The sequence below is a fragment of the Mytilus edulis genome, chromosome 8 (genome assembly GCF_963676685.1).
Source record: "Mytilus edulis chromosome 8, xbMytEdul2.2, whole genome shotgun sequence".
NCBI lineage: Eukaryota > Metazoa > Mollusca > Bivalvia > Mytilida > Mytilidae > Mytilus > Mytilus edulis.
Window position 1 is genome coordinate 89157167 of NC_092351.1, and position 18971 is coordinate 89176137.

Here is an 18971-nt window from a genome sequence, read left to right on the forward strand (position 1 = left end):
AACCCTCTGTCAAGAAAATCATGATAGGAAATTTAAGCACGGGAATATCGTTTCAATTTGGAGATATATACCCCGTATGCAGGTACTGCTGAATTGTTGCTACTTAGAAATGGAAAGTCCACAGTTGAAAAGCTAAACTCATCTCTTTTGTCGTAAAGTTGTGTTTTCAACCGACCCCCATTGTCAATTTTAGATGTAAGTCAAGTTAACTGTATCTGTAGTATCCTTTATCTCTAGTTCGATGGGATAGATGCGTTCCACATAGTCAACAAATTTTGAATTATTTAAGTAAAGAACATCATCTATATAGCGGAAAATAGAGTTGGAGTTCCTTCATGAAGTCAGTCTCATAAAAATAAAGAAACAAGTCGGCAAGTAGAGGGGCACAGTTTGTTCCCATTGGAATGGCGACAGTCTCCGAACGTAACAAATATGTTGTCGATCAAGAAATCAGGCATCTTGATATCAGTTTCAGAGAATTTTTTGTTTGAATCAGAGTGATCCTTTACAAACTAGAATTTATTCCTAAGACAAGATACTTGAAATACGCTGTTTTATTTGATTTTACTTTTATTAACCATTTTGAAGCAAATATAAGATGAGAATGAAATTGTTGACAAAATCATTATTTTTTCTCAGAGAAACTGTTAAAAAAGAAGAAAACCTAAAATCTCAGGAGAACGTCAGGTTTGTATTTATGATAAACATTCAACAAAGTTGTTTCTTTTGTTCCCGTGTCCATGTCCATCTCTTCCGTGGATTGACTATTGCTACAGTAATACAACCAATCAAAATTCCTAGGTTTGTTTTCCTACGTCAAGTTACATATAGCATGCGTTGTATTATACTTCATCTATTTAATTATCATTTGTTTAATTGGTTTGGATTCCACTGCAACCGATGAGAATAATTTTAACAAAACGCGCGTATTTTATGCTAAGTTATCATATGGTATTCACTGGTTCTTTCTCTTGTAGACATGCTATTATTATATAACAAACTCTTAAAACTAATCAGAGTTTTTGCATTACCGTAAATTGCTTTATGCCTAGATAACACATTCACAGATTTGATGCCGGTTCAGCTTCGGATGCGACCCCGGCATCGTTCATGGCATTCTATATTAGTCCGTAGATTTCCGTATATTAGCCGTAGTCATACATAGTAGTACTTGTATATCCTTGACAGTCTGTAACTGTTTAATACGTTACAACACGGAACGATACAGATAGTACGGTCAACATGAAACTATCATAAGGATTCTGTAAAAAATACTCTTCTACGTATAGGGTCCAACGTATTCTGTCTCTCGTTGAGGTATGCATAACATTATCCAAGATGAATGATAAACAACTGCAATTAATTGGCTGAAATAGGATATTGATATGGCACAAAATGCCAGGGCTGTAATTGCGCTATTTAAAGACAGGACGTAGAGGTCACCGGAGGCAGAGTAGATGGTGGTGTAAAGACGGACTTCCTATCCATGACCGATATGAGCTCCTCATGACTGAATTTTGTGCGGAAATTCCAAATAAATTGAAGAACTTTATAAGATTTGTCCCAAATATGTTCAAGAATTGCTTCTTGTCGTTGGTCCGCGGAATACGAATACACCACATGGTGCTAAATTATAAATGATAACGGCTTTTAGATAATGTGTCGGTTCGAACTGATCCATTTCAGACCGTTCTCATTCGTACTAACCCTTACTGAAACCCTTGTAAACCATGTTTATCAGCAGTACATACATGTACGCCCCGACACGTGTCGTTGTCTATTAAACCGTGTCATATCCATATCAAACCGTGTCTCATCATAAGAACCCGTATCACCCATGTCCCCAAATTACCCATGTCATTTATTACTTGTGGTAGTAACATCAAAACCCGTATTTGTGCATCCGTATCGGATGACGAAAACTGCATTTTCGGAATCATCCGTGAGATTTAATCCGTAGTGGATCCGGCGAGGTGATCCATCAATGAGTGACCTAGGCATAATTAAATTGATTCTCTTTTAGCACGTAATGAACGATTTTAGCGACGTTGATTTTAGAATATGGTTTAATTTTGATTGATTAGACTCATGAGTTGCATGAAATACATACACAATGTAAATATATGTAATTCGTTCAGTTTAGCTTTCCAAAAAATTATACCTTAAGGATGTACTTAGGTGAGGTTTTGGCATTCTTGTCAAATATTCGGTCTCTTCGGTGTTTTCCATTTAATATAAGGTAAAATGTGTCCTCCATAACACCCATTTATTTTTTCATACAAGATTTAATAGCTCATAAAAGGTTATTTACAAAAAAATATTGTTGATTTTCTTTCTTTTCAGTTGAGACCCAAGTTATACCAATGCAAATATTAGGTAAAAGTCTCTGTCAGCCTTTTCCGGCCATATTTTAACTCTCAAATATCTCGAAAAGGGGGTCCATGACCTATCAATATTTTTTGCTTATTTTGATTCTTGATTTTTTTTAATTTCACAAACCCTCACCTAAGTACATCCTTAAAGTATTCATGATAAAAATTTGTCTAAAAAAGAGATCAACAACATAAAATTGCACTTTTGAAAGATTGCCTAATTGTGGCGCAGAATATTGATAGGAGAGTAAAATATTAAAGCAAAATTAAAGGTTAGTATTTAAATAAGAAACTACGTTGAAATATATGTATAAGAACAAATGCTATGAAATTTAGACATCTCCCTTGAGAATATCTAAATATGATATTTTTTATAATTACAACAACAGCTAAACAATACAAATACAGATGCAATGGATGTGGGTAAGTTTAATGTTATGTAGTTTTCTTTCGGAAGAGTACAAAAGACCAATTATAAGTGGAAAGTTTATCATAAAGTAAGGCATGCAAATCGGAAAAAAACAAATGTACAAAGCAAGTATCGATTCTTATAAAAAAAGAATTTTATGTTGAAGACTTTATAAAGAGATTGTAGGCACAGATGTTTAACTATCAATATATGACAGTAATTGTCAATAACATACACACTGATTCAACTTTCCTGATGATCAACGTCTCATTCTTATTTATCGTCTGACTCTGACACTTACATATTTGACTGATAAAAGACTGTTCCTGAGTAAACAATGTCCCACCCTGATAAGGGGGATACAATAGTTAATTTAATAGTGTAAAGTCTGTGGAACTTTTGGAACAAGCATCGATATAATAGCAGACAGCATTAATACTTCAAGCCCTGATTGTGTTAATATTTAACCTCGAATATAATAAACATTAAATATACATGTCCTCATTCAGTAACGGGTAATTGGTTCATTATATAGAAATGTATCAATTTATTCATATCCTCTTTTCACATGTTTCACTTCCTCAGGGAATACTTACAGCTTATCAAATTTAAATATCGGTACCTGTCTGTCGCATATGATGGCATTGACATTTATCAATTTATATGTAACGCTCGTCAACGTTATCATTTTAAGGTCATTATTAACTTGAAAATGGGAGGTGATGATGCTCCTTACACAAGAACGTTTAGATAGTTTTTAAAGATATACATAGCGGCAGTTTTGCGATCCCCATCACGAATGAGTTTCCCAACGGTTTGTGTATGTCTCAATGAACCGTATATGCGCCATATTATCCAGGTTTTATGTCTTTGGACAAGAGAATATATGTCTGAACTAAATTTAATTGATGACAAACTTTAGTGGGCATCTCTGCTAAATGGAAGTAATGTGATAACCTGGTTTTTCACTTTGAATTGTTTTCTTAATGGAATTTCGAGAATTTGGCACCGGACAATTAAAAGAAGAACAGAGATCGGAATATAGATGCCTGTTGATTGATGATATCGATTTGTGTCCGTTTTAGCTATTTTAACCCATTTTATTCATGTTGACCTTTCCTATTGTTCTGTTCAATTGGTTTGCTTTAGTTTTGCATTATGTTAAATAAGTATGCACATATCAACGTAAACGTTTAAATGCTTAAACAGAAACATTGAACAATATTGGAATTTTGTCTCCATCTTCAAACTATTTATTTCTATATTATGGTCCACCCTTATTCTTCGTAATTTTTCTAGTCTCAATACAATGATTTTAAACAGGTTTGTTATTGCGTATTAAACCTTGGAGTGTGTGCATAACAAATATGTATTTTGGTAGACCTTAAGACATTAAAGATTCCTTATCCATCATTCTTAATACATTGCAAAGTAGTATTTGATGCTTTCCGCATGATGTTATATTATTATATATTTCAATTCTTATGAGATTAGATGTTTATTAACTGAGAAGAAGAATGTATTATCCGAATGCATACTTTACCCGTTTAGTCTTATGTAGAGGAAACGCACGTCAGGCGTATTTAATTTTAAACCTGGTTTCTTTTGTTAGCTATTATTAGTGTGTTTCTCTGTCCTATATGTTCTCCCATTTATTTGTATTGTAGTCATTTAATGTTATATTTAACATTCCATTAAAGCGGGAGGTTTGGCATGCCACAAAACCAGGTTTAACCCACCATGTTTTTCTTAAAATGTCCTGTACCAAGTCAGGAAAATGGCCATTGTTATATTATAGATCGTTTCTATGTGTGTGTTACATTTAAATGTTGTATTTCTGTTGTGTCGCTGTCCTCCTCTTATATTTGATGCGTTTCCCTCAGTTTTAGTTTGTAACCCGGATATGTTTTTTTCTCAATCGATTTATGAGTTTCGAACAGCGGTATACTACTTTTGCCTTTATTTAACCGGAACTCGTTAAGAAAACTATAAATGGTATGCTCACATCGGTGTGAACTAATAGCAATAGATCATACTTATACAAAACAAACATATGTATGTGTGTCTATTATATTGTCTTTGGTTCATTGATATGTGTATTGATTTACAAAAAAATGTTAACTCTAACTTGTCTACATTTCAGGTCAGACACAACTTCTGAGTAAGTAACTCTTTTCAAATTAATTAACGAAAACTATTCTGAAAAAGTCTGTCTTATTGAATGGATACTGATATGTTATATATTCATTCGTACACAATAATATTTAAAAAAAACCCAGCCCGTACGAATATATTTGAGTATTTCACATAAACACAAATATATCCATCATATCTTTTAGTGCAAACAATGCTTATCAACAAAACAGATAAGGAGTTAACGGAATGATAGTACCGACCGATCATAGATCACAAGAAATCGTATGTCATTTATTACAATACATTTTACTCAAAGCTGATATATGTTAGTGGCAAAAACTGAAGCATATTATGCATTTATTTGTATTTATTATGTTTTAATATTGCACAATATTGTGCAGTTTATGTTATCATTATATTTTTTTTTTAGAGAATCACCTAGAATGTAAGTATAAGCATCATATCATTAAAATAATTAATTATACCTGAAATAAGACAAATAGTTCAACATTGAGTTCATAAGTGAGACATATCTATGTTAGATGACACATGTCACAGTCTGAAACCTGCACCTGCTTAATTCATGACGGGAAACACTTCTCTGGTGGTGTAAATGAACTGTGATGCACCATGTAAAGAAACAATTGTTATACAATTAGTATAAGATCCCACTAGACATATTGGTATTAACCTCTAGTACACTATGTTGTAAGAGGACACGTTATCAAAGAAATATCATTAGAAATGTTACAATCTATAGGAATCATCACTTCTACAAGTCGGACAAAGGTTCAAAAGTCATGTATATTACAATTTTATCAAATATAAAAAAGAGACATAGGTTGAAATTGTAGCTGGTTGAAATTCGGAGATTATATTTAATAACAATGTACGACATTGCTAAACAATATACACAGCTGACAAAAAACAAGCTCTGTTTGTTCCAATACCGACGAATTGTTTTACGGTATGTACTTATACTTTACTTTTAAAAATGAACCAGTAATGTACAGTGTAATGTATGAACATTTAGTAAGGATGAACCAGAAACTATAGACCACTTACTTATAATTGGAATAGAGAGCGAAAAGGCTTACCTGTACACTTAGTATATTATTAGTAGAAAATAATGGAGTAGTTTTGCCATTTGCTAACGTCACACAGACATATTAATTGACATCAACGTGGATCGTTCTAAATAATCTCTCTAAAGACAATGCCTCTTTTTTCATAATTTAGTAAACCACTGACTGAAGAAGGCGAACTTCGACTGACTACAGTTGAATTTATGTTTTGAGTACGTTTTGTTTGAGGATGTTCGTGAAGCTATGGTATGTCTTTGTTTTTGTGTTGTCACTTTTTTATTATTTCGTCGTTGGTTGCTTTTAGTCTTTTATATAATAATGCCAAAAAATTATTTGAAAAGTCGCATTTCAGGTCATTGTTGACATATAAATGTTTTATTCGTTGGTTAAAACTTATGTTGATCAACGTCTTAAGCCCCGGTCACACCTTAACGGACAGCACGAACGGATCCCGAACGGATAACTTTTTTTTTCAATCCGTTCTTGTTCATTAGACAATCATGTATAGTCAAATCCATCAATGGTATATCTTAACCTGAGATATTTGTTATTTTGGTTTCATAACTATCGCATATCTTACTTCAAACTGGTCAAAAGAGAACCTGAAGATACCAAAGGGTATTCAAACCTATACATAAGTAATTGACTACGCATTAGCAATAAGAAGAGAAAAGAAAATGATAAATAATACAAACAACAGTTTACAAAACATCGAAGTTAAAAGACGGAACGACATAAGCCCCTTCCGGTAGTCTATGGTGATTTGGACGGTTGATCAGATTCTGTTCCACATGTGCCAATGAGTCGTCGAAAACAAAAAAACAAACAAAACAAAAAAACTCCCAATAAGAGTGATTTCAGAACCAACCATTAAATTCCGTTACATCTATTGGTATATATACGAATGTCGTGTCGTACGTTCTGTAGACGACGTTCTCTATCGTGAACATTCTGGTACATTTCCTGTGTCACAATGCTTAAGTTATTTCATCACAGTAAGTACCTATTGTTCAATGACATTTTCTATGCAGACTGATATCAGGACCATCTTTATTAAAAAAGAAAAAAAAAAAAATATCGAACTCCGAGGAAAATTCAAAACCTAAAGTCCGTAACGAAATAACAAAATGAAAAGCTCATACATATCAATCAAATGGATAACAACTATCATAATCATAACTTTGTACAAGCATTTTCGTGTGTTTAAAAAAGTGGATTAAAAACAAATCGAGATGGTCTAAATTTTACTTTTTGATATATTTATCATAGCAAGCAAGTTTTAGTGTTATAAATATAACATGTCACCGAAAAAAATATGGATTTGAGGAGATATCTTTAATTGTTAAATACAGTAATTTATGGCATGCATATTGTTTAGTCTACTTTACTCGGTATTTTATTACTTTTTAGAAGGAATCGCTATCATAAATTGGTGGAGGAAATGTAGTACAAAATGACCATGCAAAGCATTTGACCAGAAATTTATTTGAAGGATTTTCAAATATTACCTAGTATCAATAGATTCATTATCATCAGATCTTCTATGTTTGTACTGCGTTTAGGATTTTCAAAAATAGAGGACTCGGGGATCAGAAATTAGAAATTTATTGAAGAAATAAGCACCAGGTGCTGTACAATTAGCTACGTAAATGTTATCACTTGATGAAATTATTGTTAATTGTTTTTCAAATCCATATTCGCAGATATTATACGACATTCTATACTCTCAAGTTTTTCTTCAATACATGTTAAAGTATTGTACTGTTAGTCTTTAAAATATAAGAGCAAGTACGTTGATATGCCGAAAATTCAATAATTATATCAAAAAAGACAAAATATTCTATTTTTCAAACAGCTCAAATTTGCATTTTCTATAATAACAAATGAATAAATTGAATATTCTTGAGAGGCCATACAAAATGAATCGAGATAAAGTGTATAGCCATGTAACAGCAACCTGGTGTCTATTAAGCCAATAGAAGTCGATAAATATATTCTTCATCAATCAAAAAGTGTCTTTGTTATATTTCAATAATTCGAGATTTTGAATTTCTCTATGAGTGTTACTTTCAAGATGTAGTTTATTTATTTTTTTGTTGGGTTGTCTTCTTAATTTGTTAGACCAAACATTTGATAGTTGTACTAAATATCTTATTAATTTGTTTTAATTAATATAAAGTTAATCGAGAAGTGGCATCATTGAATAAATGTTTATTTGGTTGTTATACTTTTTTTTAGAAAAAAACATGTTCTACATACATGTTTTGAGACATTAAAGTGCATAGATTATCATTATTATTAACATATGTGCTATATAGTCCAATTAGTAAAGATAATAACCTTTACCACCCAATATTTATGCCTGTCTGTTTGGGTTTTTTGTGTTGCTTTGTCTCTTCCCTACATTCTTTTGACCATAATTTAACGATGCTCTATTCTATGTATCAATAGGCATAAGCTGTCAAATTTATGTTCATCGATTTGATACAAATTTCCATATGAAATTTATAACTCTACTAAATGTATTGAAGTTACACAAATCAAAAATAATCATTTTAAAATGCATGCGCTCGAAAAAAAAAGGTATGAGTATTTCATGTGTATTATCGTCTCGACACCATCTATCTTACGATCAAGGTGACTTCTGAAAACTGTTGACACTCATATAACCCGATATAAACATAAGTACAAATAAAATCGGATAGCAAACATTTACTAAAACATTGCACTCTCAGTAAAATTCAAAAAAGGAAAGTTCGATCAAATTTCAATCAAAAATTCAGATTTGTTTGATTTCATATTAATATTAATCATAGTTTACACCTGACTGTATCATAATGATTTTTTGTGGATTGAATCAGTTAACCTATCTCTAGCTAAGACGTTAAATAAACTGCCAAATAAATACGAATGTAATAAAATCGAAATATGGTTTTCCAATTGTTAATTGCTCTACATGTTCAGTGGCTTATTTCTGCGATATTTGTATTCTGGTAGAAAGATCACTGCATGAAATGATACGTTTACAAAGTTTATTCATAAATTAAATTTCTAGTTTTGAATTTAAGGTCTGATTTATGAAGAATTATTTTAGTAGTTTATGAAAGTTTAATAATTTTTTTAAATTTCTTATTTTCTTTAGTTTAATTCCGATTTATGGGTTATTAAACTTGTTATTTATTTGAAAAATAATAGCAGTTTAAATTTGTTATTTAAAAGGTTTAAATCTAGTTTATCACCGTTAAATTTTTCGTTTAAACATACGTTTATTTTTTATCAAAACTACTAATATCAGACGATTTAACTGAAATTTAATTTAGATTAAATAACAAGTTTATACTGATCAATTTTTGTTCGGTAAATTTGAAATTTAATGCCAGTTTTGGTATACGTTTATTTTTTATCGAAACTACTAATATCAAACGATTTAACTGAATTTTAATTTAGATTAAATAACAAGTTTATACGGATCAATTTTTGTTCGGTAAATTTGAAATTTAATGCCAGTTTTGGTAACGTGTTTTACATTGTTTTATCGGGGCCATTTATAGCTGACTATGCGGTATGGGCTTTGCTCATTGTTGAAGGCCGAACGGTGACCTATAGTTGTTAATGTCTGTATCATTTTGGTCTTTTATGGATAGTTGTCTCATTGGCAATCATACCACATCTTCTTTTTTATATTATGTTTCTTGTTTAATTTCAATGATGAAGTAATTCTTCTTCTTAAGGGTCAACAAGGCTTCACTACTGTCATATGAATACATGTTGTACCAAATAAAATGGAGCGAAAACGTTATTAAGAAAACAAGACGACTTTACGATCGGGCTTATTATAATTGTTCAAAAGGAAGAAGAAGAAAAAAGAAACTTTCGTTGAAAAAATATTTACAACTTACGTAAATCAATATCTAAATCTTGAAAATCCCCCAAACCTTTAGAGATTTTCAAGTAAGTAAAGGTCTTCGTCAGATTTCCATGGACGTTCTGGTTATCTTTTATCCCAGTAACAGAAAATACAAAACACAACAAATAACAAGAGCTTGGATAATGGCTAAATTTCATGGATTGATTTTTATCGTCTTTTATAAGGAATAATTTAGTTATGAATAGTTTAAACAACATGTATTTATCGAAGTACATATGTACATATCAACAACACAAATAGAATATATTTTTAGAAACAAGCAGTTTTGATTATCCCCCTTATTATAAACTAAATATATTTTGACATTTTGACATTTTTCTTTCATTTGATATTTATAATAATCATATATATACGAAATTTACTTCTATACAGTGCACTTTGTCAGATATTTTTTAAATATCGTATTACTTTTTTGATAATATTTATGATGGGATGTAACTCTTCTTGTCAACAATCATATCTGTTTCAGAGGAAAATATTTATTTTAAAAATAAGTTATCTCCCATTACATTGGAAAAGCGTAAAGATTTAAGATTATACATTTTAAAATTTGTCTTTCTTTTTAATATATTCAACACAGTTTTACAGATGGGTGGATAATTCTTTAAAAAAAAAATAACCAAATGTGCCGCATACTAGTATAAAAGGGCACACTAAAAAAAAGTAAAAGCTGTTTTAGCGCAAATTTCACAATATTCACGAAGTAAACGGGATTTTTTTTCCCAGTCGTCGTCTTTTGCTAACGACTCTTTCGCAAATAATGATACCCGTTTGTACAACATAAATCGCTTTTCCGTAAGTGAAAGTTATGCGGACGCATTTCATTTGCGCGCATTTTGTGATTATTAAGTCTCTCAAACAAAGTTTGGAGACTTATTGTTTTTGCTCAGTTCTTATTATTTTTATTATTCTTCTTCTTCCTCTTCTTCTCCTTCTTCCTCTTCTTCCGCCACTTTAAAAATGAACTTGTCCGCAGCGTTTCTCCAAATCGCTTGTCAGATTAACTTAGGGTTTCATAGAATGTTAGACTTATATGTCTAGATGAGCAATTTATAATTGTTCGTTTGTGCATTGGGGTCTATTTAGGGTTATTTTTTTTTTTTGGGGGGGGGGGGGGGGGGCAGAAAGAAGGGAGGGGCATAGGATTCTATTTTCTAAAATTTTCAAAAGAATATAACTTGAAAACTATAAGTGATAGACACATGCAGTCTTCAGAAATGCTCAAAGGACAATAAAACAAATTGCATAAAACATAGGGCAAGTCCCATGGGGGTCATCCCCACCCCCTTCAATTTGAGAATATGCTATTATCTTGTAAACGACCCAGATACCCACCCCTAAACCATATATATTCTTGAATGGGACAATAAAACAAATCAAATGAAACTAATAGGAAGTCCCGGGGGTCACCCCCACCCCATTCAATTTGAGAATGTGCTATTATCTTGTAAACGGTCCAGATCCCCACCCCTAAACCATATATATTCTTGTAGAGGACAATAAAACAAATCAAATGTAAGAAAAGGGAAGTCCATGGGGTCACCCCCACCCCTTTCAATTTGAGAATATGCTATTATTTTGTAAACCATTCAGATCCCCACCCCTAAACCATATATATTCATGAATGGAACAATAAAACAAATGAAATAAAACTAATGGGAATGTCATGGGGGTCACCCACACCCCATTCAATTTGAGAACGTGCTATTAACTAGTAAACGGCCCAGATCCCCATCCCTTAACCATCTATATTATTGTAGGGGACAATAAAACAAATGCAATGAAATAAAAGAAAAGTCCCTAGGGAGTCACCCCACCCCTCTTGTTTGAGAACTTGTAAACGGTCCAGATCCCCACCCCTAAACCATATACATTCTTGAATTTGAGGATAAAACAAATCAAATGAAATTAAAGGGAAGTACCTGGGGTCATCCCCACCCTGTTCAATTTGAGAATGTGCTATTATCTTGTAAACAGTCCAGATCCCCATCCCTTAACCATCTATATTATTGTAGGGGTCAATAAAACAAATGAAATGAAATAAAAGGAAAGTCCCTAGAGAGTCACCCCACCCCCATCTTGATAGAAAACTTGTAAACGGTCAAGATCCCCACCCCTAAACGATATATATTCTTGAATGGAAGAATAAAGCACATCAAATGAAATATAGGGAGAGTCCATGGGGTCAACCCCACCCCACAACTTTTAAATGATTGAGATCCCCACCCCTAAACCATATATATTCTTGTATGGGACGATAAAACAAATCTAATGAAATGTAGGTAAAGTCCCTGGTGTTCACCACCACCCCCTCCTGTTTGAATACTTGTAAATGGATGGTACCATAGGAATGGCGAGTTATGGGAGCTTTGTTTGGGAGACTTCGTAACAGCATCCTGTTACAATTACTTCTTGGTTTTTTTTACGTTTGCGTAATTACATTGGCGCGCATTAGTTTTTCAGAAACACTATGACAAGTAAATTAAGATAATTCATTTTTAAAATGACTGTACATATTTAGTTATATTGAACTGAACATGTTCAAAAGTTGAATTTTATATTTTTCACAATTCTGTATTTCATTTGTTTCTGAAAGAAATCGAAATGATTTAAAAGCAGACCGCAATGAAGACCCAAAATTGGATGTATTTCAAATAGATATAGGAAGATGTTTTTCTACAACGGAGATCTATGAACATGCACTGATACGCCTAGACTGGGAAAAGGATATCAAGGTTGGGGTAACCCACCCTTTTTATTCTGTTTTATTAAGTAAACAGCTTTTTTTTCTTTTTGTTTCTATCGTAAACACAATCTAACGTTTGGGGCAGGTTACACGTGCTTACCTTTTTCTCTTATGTCCTCTGAGTCATTAAAAAAAAAAGTGCAAAATGACGACCTGATTTAAAAAAAAAGAAGGGGAACAATAAATGCAGGACCTTCTTTTGGAATCATACAGTGGATATAACTTCTGATCTCTCGTTAGAATTGTCAGAATAATCTGTCATAGAGCTGTTGTAAACTCTCCTAGAACAGTTCTACCCCAAAAACTGTTCTTAGTAGAACTGTCAGAACCAGTTTTAGATAGAACTGTATTAAACTGTTATAGGTAGAACTGTTAGATCTGTAAATTTACTCTCGCATTTTTTTTGTTCTGCCCTATATATATATATATAACAAGAACAGAACAATTGCGAAAGCAAATTTACAGATCTTACATTATTGGGTTGATGTTTAGACGAGTTGTATATACAGAATGTACACAGTCATGTATCACCATCACTGCTGGTGATCCGATGGATACATCTGTTGTAAAATTGTCACTGGTTCAGACGTACTTGTAAATATAATTATTTCTGTGACTGTATCTTACATTAATTTGTAGGATCCTTCACTATATATATAGATAATTTAGCTGATCTGTAAAAATAACATCTTCATGCCTTTTATAGCATGTACTGTAGTACGATTCTAGATTAAAACTGGCGAGGAAAGGTAACACCCGGCCAGCGAAAGCTTCATTTTTATGAAGCCCATGTGTTCGTGTGATCTAGCGCGCCGGTTACAGTGCAGGCGATTTGGTGCCACGATATCTCAGTAGCATGGGTTCGCCGGGATTCGAACCCATGCTACTGACATATCGTGGCACCAAATCGCCTGCACTGTAGCCGTCCCGCTAGACCACAAGACCACCTGGGCTTCACAAAAATAAAGCTTTCAGCGCCCGTGTGTTACCTTTCCTCGTCAGTTTTAATCGAATCCCGGTGAGGGAAGAACAAAAAATTTGCGAAAGCAAAGATACAGATCTAACATTGTTGGGTTGATGTTTAGACGAGTTGTATATATTTATATATTTATATATACCACTCGACCACCTTGGCTTCACAATATGTATATATTATTATTAATAAGACTTATTTACATTTAAGATAAAGAGTTCTTAATACTGTTCTATGTATAGAACTGACTAAATCAAATCTAGCCCATTTAGAATCGATTCTATGTGAAAGTTTGATATCAGAAGTTGATATAGAAAAAGAAATATATTAAAATATTTATAATTAAACTTTAATTTATTCTATGTCAACTGCAAAGGGATTATGTTGTATTGCAATTTTAATTGTTTTGCACAGTAGCAAATATTACACACTTTTAAAAAGAGAATGACATAGGTTCAGATATTGTCAAGCATTAATGGGCAGGCTGGAAAAGAAGAAATTGATAAATACATTGTACTGTTATGGGGGAGAAAGGGGGATAGTCATTTGGGGTGTAATTAATATTTTTCGTTTATCTTTTGATAAAATTGATTTTGACAAGGGCGTGTGCGATGTTGAAATGACACCAAAAGCTATTTGTTATTTATCAAATGACATATTTACCTCAGTTTTTGTAGAAATGGAATTTGGCAATATGCCTTTATTGACTTGCATAGGAAGACATATGTAAGATATCTTTAGAAATGCCAAAAAAAAAGGTGCAAGTAGTTATTACAACAAAAAGGAATGCTTATCAAAACAATCATACTAATTAACCAGATAGGTAAATACAGGTAGCTGAAACAAGTTCATGTTTTTCAAGTTTTTGAAAATCATGTGTTGCTGTTACTGCATTTGTACTTAAATAAATATGGATTTGTTATCTTAAAATGAAACAAAGTCATGTGCATATTGTCATAAAATCCAGTTTGCTCAAATTCTCTTTGGACTTCAAAGTTTATTTTTCAACATTTATATCTCGATTTATATAGTTGTGTGTGCTGTAATATTCTCCCATATTACTTGATGGAATTTCTTGAAATTTTGTATCGCATGTTAGTTAATTTACTATGTTTTATTTTCTTCAGTTTTTTCAGATATTTTTCTTGTTTTTAATATTTCTCCCTTTTTGTCGAGCCTGCAAGTTTTGTCGCAAAAGCGATACATAGCCATCCTACATTCCGTCGTAGTTGGTTGCGGCCTCCACAAATATTCATTCTGTGGTAAAAGGTTTAAAAATGATAATAACCTTCTCAAACTGTCATTGATTTCTGCCAAACTTGGATAGAACCTTGTTTATGATCAAAAGCTAGTATCTAGTTCCGTATAGAACCTTTTAGAATTTTCTATAGTAGGGTTTCATAGAATAACATTGTGAAGGTGATTCGTTATGGTCACAAATCATCAGAATTCTTGTTACCCTATTTTATGGATTTTCTTTAAACCTTGTAACGTTTCCAGCTTGGAAATTATCAAATTTACTTATAGATTAATTAATTCTGATGATTTTTAAAGTTAAACAAATTGTTCAATTGAAATCTTCGTATAGTTTATATTAACTTATAAAATATTCAAAATGAACTGAAATTGAATAAACCGTTCAAACACTTGCAAAAAAATGTTACAGTAGATTGTCTTTCAAATACAGGTTTCTTGTCAGCAAGTCTTCATTTTGCACCTATTCCAGATTTTCTTGTTTAGGGTCAAGGGTGTCTATCAAAATTATAATCAGGAGAAAGTGAATGCAACTTTGGACCTAAAACCTTTGCTAAAGACATCAAGGGAGAACTTTTTTCCCAAGAAAACAAAATATTCAAGAAGATGAATTACCGTAAGCCAAAAAGAAATTGTCACGCAGAAAAGTCCCAAGGACTCCGCAGTTTAAGTAAAATAAATGGTAGCTAAAATGTCAAAACTACTTTACTCCAAAGTATGTTTAAGTTCAATCAATATCTAAAATTTAAAATAAATAAAAAATGAATCCATAGATCAAGGACAATATTTTTGTTTAGCCCTCCCCCTTTTTCCAAGATCTGTTAGTATTTGTTTTCTATTAATTACAGCTACGTATTACACTTGGAATTGAAAGTTTGTTTGATCATTTAAACAAACTAGACAGGCAGGGCAATGCATACCTCGTGTCTACTTAAGAGTTAATTTTTACGCACGAATATATATATATATATCAGATCCTTTGTCGATGCTGGAATAATTGTTTATCATGGTACATCTTTGTTTTTTCCTGAATTCACTTCAACAATAGTTTTAAAAAATAGGAAGTCATTAAGTTAATGAGAAATTTATCTAGATTTTTTTTTCCATACATTTTATTAAATTAAATTAGATTAAGAAATACAAGGAATAGAAAATAAATATTCGTTTTTTCATTATCAATCTTGTATTTTTTTCTTATTATAAATGTTATCTGGACTATTATACTATTAGTATAAGACCCTGTTTACACTGGCAACGAAACTAAATCGATCTTTATTTGAATCGATCTTAAAAAGACAAGGGCCGCGTTCGATAAGATCGATCTTATTTGTCAGTGTAAACGGGGTCTAATAGTCCCAGATTTTTTTTTTAAATCATCATATTTTTGACCAGAGAGAGCAGAAAATACAATGAAACCTGTGGAAGGACAGGGACATACCAATTATACAAAACAATTTCTGATAAAAACAGTTTAACATTGAGGTTTACTTAGTCAACATACATCTGGTTACAATTAGTGAACCATAGAGAAAGTGTGACCACAAAGTTTATATATGTAACAGATTACTGATAACATGCTGAGATAAAACTGTAAATTATGTGTAAAATCAGGGCTTATGACTTAGAGTGAAATATAAAGTTCAATGAAATTCTTTATTCTCCCTGCAACATTGTTTTCTCTCACCAATTTCAAACAAACCTACTAGTAAATAGTTTTCAAATAAGATGTTATCTTAAATATTCTTTTTAAAATATACACAGTGTTAGTAGAAAACAAAGATTTTTAAACTGGTCTTTTATTCCTGACTTTTATTTTCTAATTTGCCATGCATGCAGTGGCGGATTTAGAAATGTTCATAAGGGGGAGGATCACTGACTGCCGAAGAGGGGTACGCTGCTGCAATCATGCCGCGGCAATTCCCTGTTTTACCAACCATTTTTGTTTTACCAAAAATTGGGGGGGGGGGGCTGCCAACTTAAAAAAAAACCTCTAAATCCGCCTCTGGGCCATGCATGTGTCTATTTTCTTAAGCACGAAGTATGAAACAACGTGATTCTGTCACATGTAAAATTAAAGTCTGTGTTCAGGGTAAAATCAAATTTTCAGGGACCTGATTTTTTGCTTTCTGTCTTATCATGTTTTATCATAACATACCGAAGGCTGTTGGTGATCTTCGTTTGAATTGTCTAACAATTTATTACATTTTATGGCTTTTGCTAATTGTTGAAGGCCGTCTATCAACTTGTTTGTTTAATTTATCGTCGTTTGGTCTTTGGCAGATATTTGTGGTATTTGAAAATAAACAATATATTTCTTATTTCTATATTTTAGCCATCCTTCAATTATGAAATATTATGGGTGCTCGATGAAATACGAAAAGTATCAAAAACACGACATGAACATTATAAAGATTGCAAAAAAGTTAGTATTCAATTTGGGCCTACCCATATATCATATATGAACCGCGCTGAAGTACGTCCATTATTCATAGTTCACTATTCACTATTCAATATTAAAAAATGAATGATGAATAATGAAATGGTTTATGTTTCATTATTCAAATCGAAGCGGTGAATAGTGAAATAAATATAAAAAAAATTTGACTGTGACACTATAGCTATATTTTGATTCACAATGACCATAAGAGGGTTTACGGAGGACCTAAATGCAACAACATGCGTAAAAATGAGGAAATATAAAAAAGAAGATGTGGTATGATTGCCAATGAGAAAAATATCCACAAAAGACCAAAATGACACAGACATTAACAACTGTAGGTCACCGTACGGCCTTCAACAATGAGCAAAGCCCATACCGCATAGTCAGCTATTTAAGGCCCCGATAAGACATTGTAAAACAATTCAAACGAGAAAATTAACGGCCTTATTTATGTAAAACACTGAACGAAAAACAAATATGTAACACATAAACAAACGACAACCACTAAATTACAGGCTCCTGACTTGGGACAGACACATACATGTACATAAATAATGTGACGGGGTTAAACATGTTAGCCCATTTTGAATAATGAAATGGATATTTTGATTTATGGAATGGACTGCTATGACCCTTCAGCCCCTAATTACCGATATATATTATACCTCAATCGAAAGCTTATTAAAAGAGGAACAAAAGGTATATAGTCAATATTTTCTGCAACGGATATTACAGGAGTAACCAAGGACTTAAATATCGAATTACGCGTGAACATTGAAAAATAGCCAATTTTAAATAATGAAATGAATATTTTGAATAATAGAATGGACTGGCAGGACCCTTCAGCCCCTAATAACAGATATATATTATACCTCGATCGAAAGAGTGTTTCTCGTTTATCTTTTTTTTTATATATAGATCAGACCTGGACCGTTGGTTTTTCCCGTTTGAATGGTTTTACACCAGTATTTTTTTATCGACCTTTATATCTTGTTGTTGGGTGTGAGCATAGGCCCCGTGTTGAAGACCGTACCTTGACCTATAATGGTTTACTTTTATAAATTGTGACTTGGATGCAGAGTTGTCTCATTGGCACTCATACCACATCTTCCTATCTATGTGGATATCTTTCATAGAGTCTTGTAGCGATCATTTGTACTCGTGCATGTGCATGGTTAAGTATAGGAATCAAAAGGCGATCGAGTTTGGTAGAGTCGAATATAGGTCAGGTTTGGATTTATTAATGGTGGCAGTAGTCAGCCAGTGATCAAGAAGTATTGTTCGAATAAATCTAGAAAACAGATAAAACGCAGATTAATGGCATTGAGCTCCAAGCGTCGTACATATTTATTTATCAAGTAAAAGTCAAGCTTATCAAGTACTGACCATTAAAATATGTAGGAAAGAAAGTCACTAGACAAAAAGTCACGGACAAAAAGTCACTTGGCAAAATAGTCATTTAGTTCTGAGATTAGTTTTCTTTGAAAAAGAAAACACTTAATAAAAAAACATAATAGGGAATGTGTGCATGGGCCATATGCAGATAATCCCCCGCTTGCATAAGACGTTATAAAGGCTCATAAATCAAGAACATTAAAAGTGTGTTCCTGATGTGAGTTTTGTGGCAG

General features: G+C 32.4%; 1 protein-coding gene across 1 annotated transcript in view; it reads left to right on the top strand.

Moving 5' to 3' along the window:
• Positions 1–8014, top strand: part of LOC139486565 (E3 ubiquitin-protein ligase TRIM9-like) — a 171872-nt gene extending 163858 nt beyond the window's left edge. The window contains exon 4 of the mRNA XM_071271489.1: positions 7355–8014. The gene's annotated coding sequence lies outside the window, so the exon portion shown is untranslated. The remainder of the gene's footprint in view (positions 1–7354) is intronic.
• The last annotated feature ends 10957 nt before the right edge of the window (positions 8015–18971 follow it).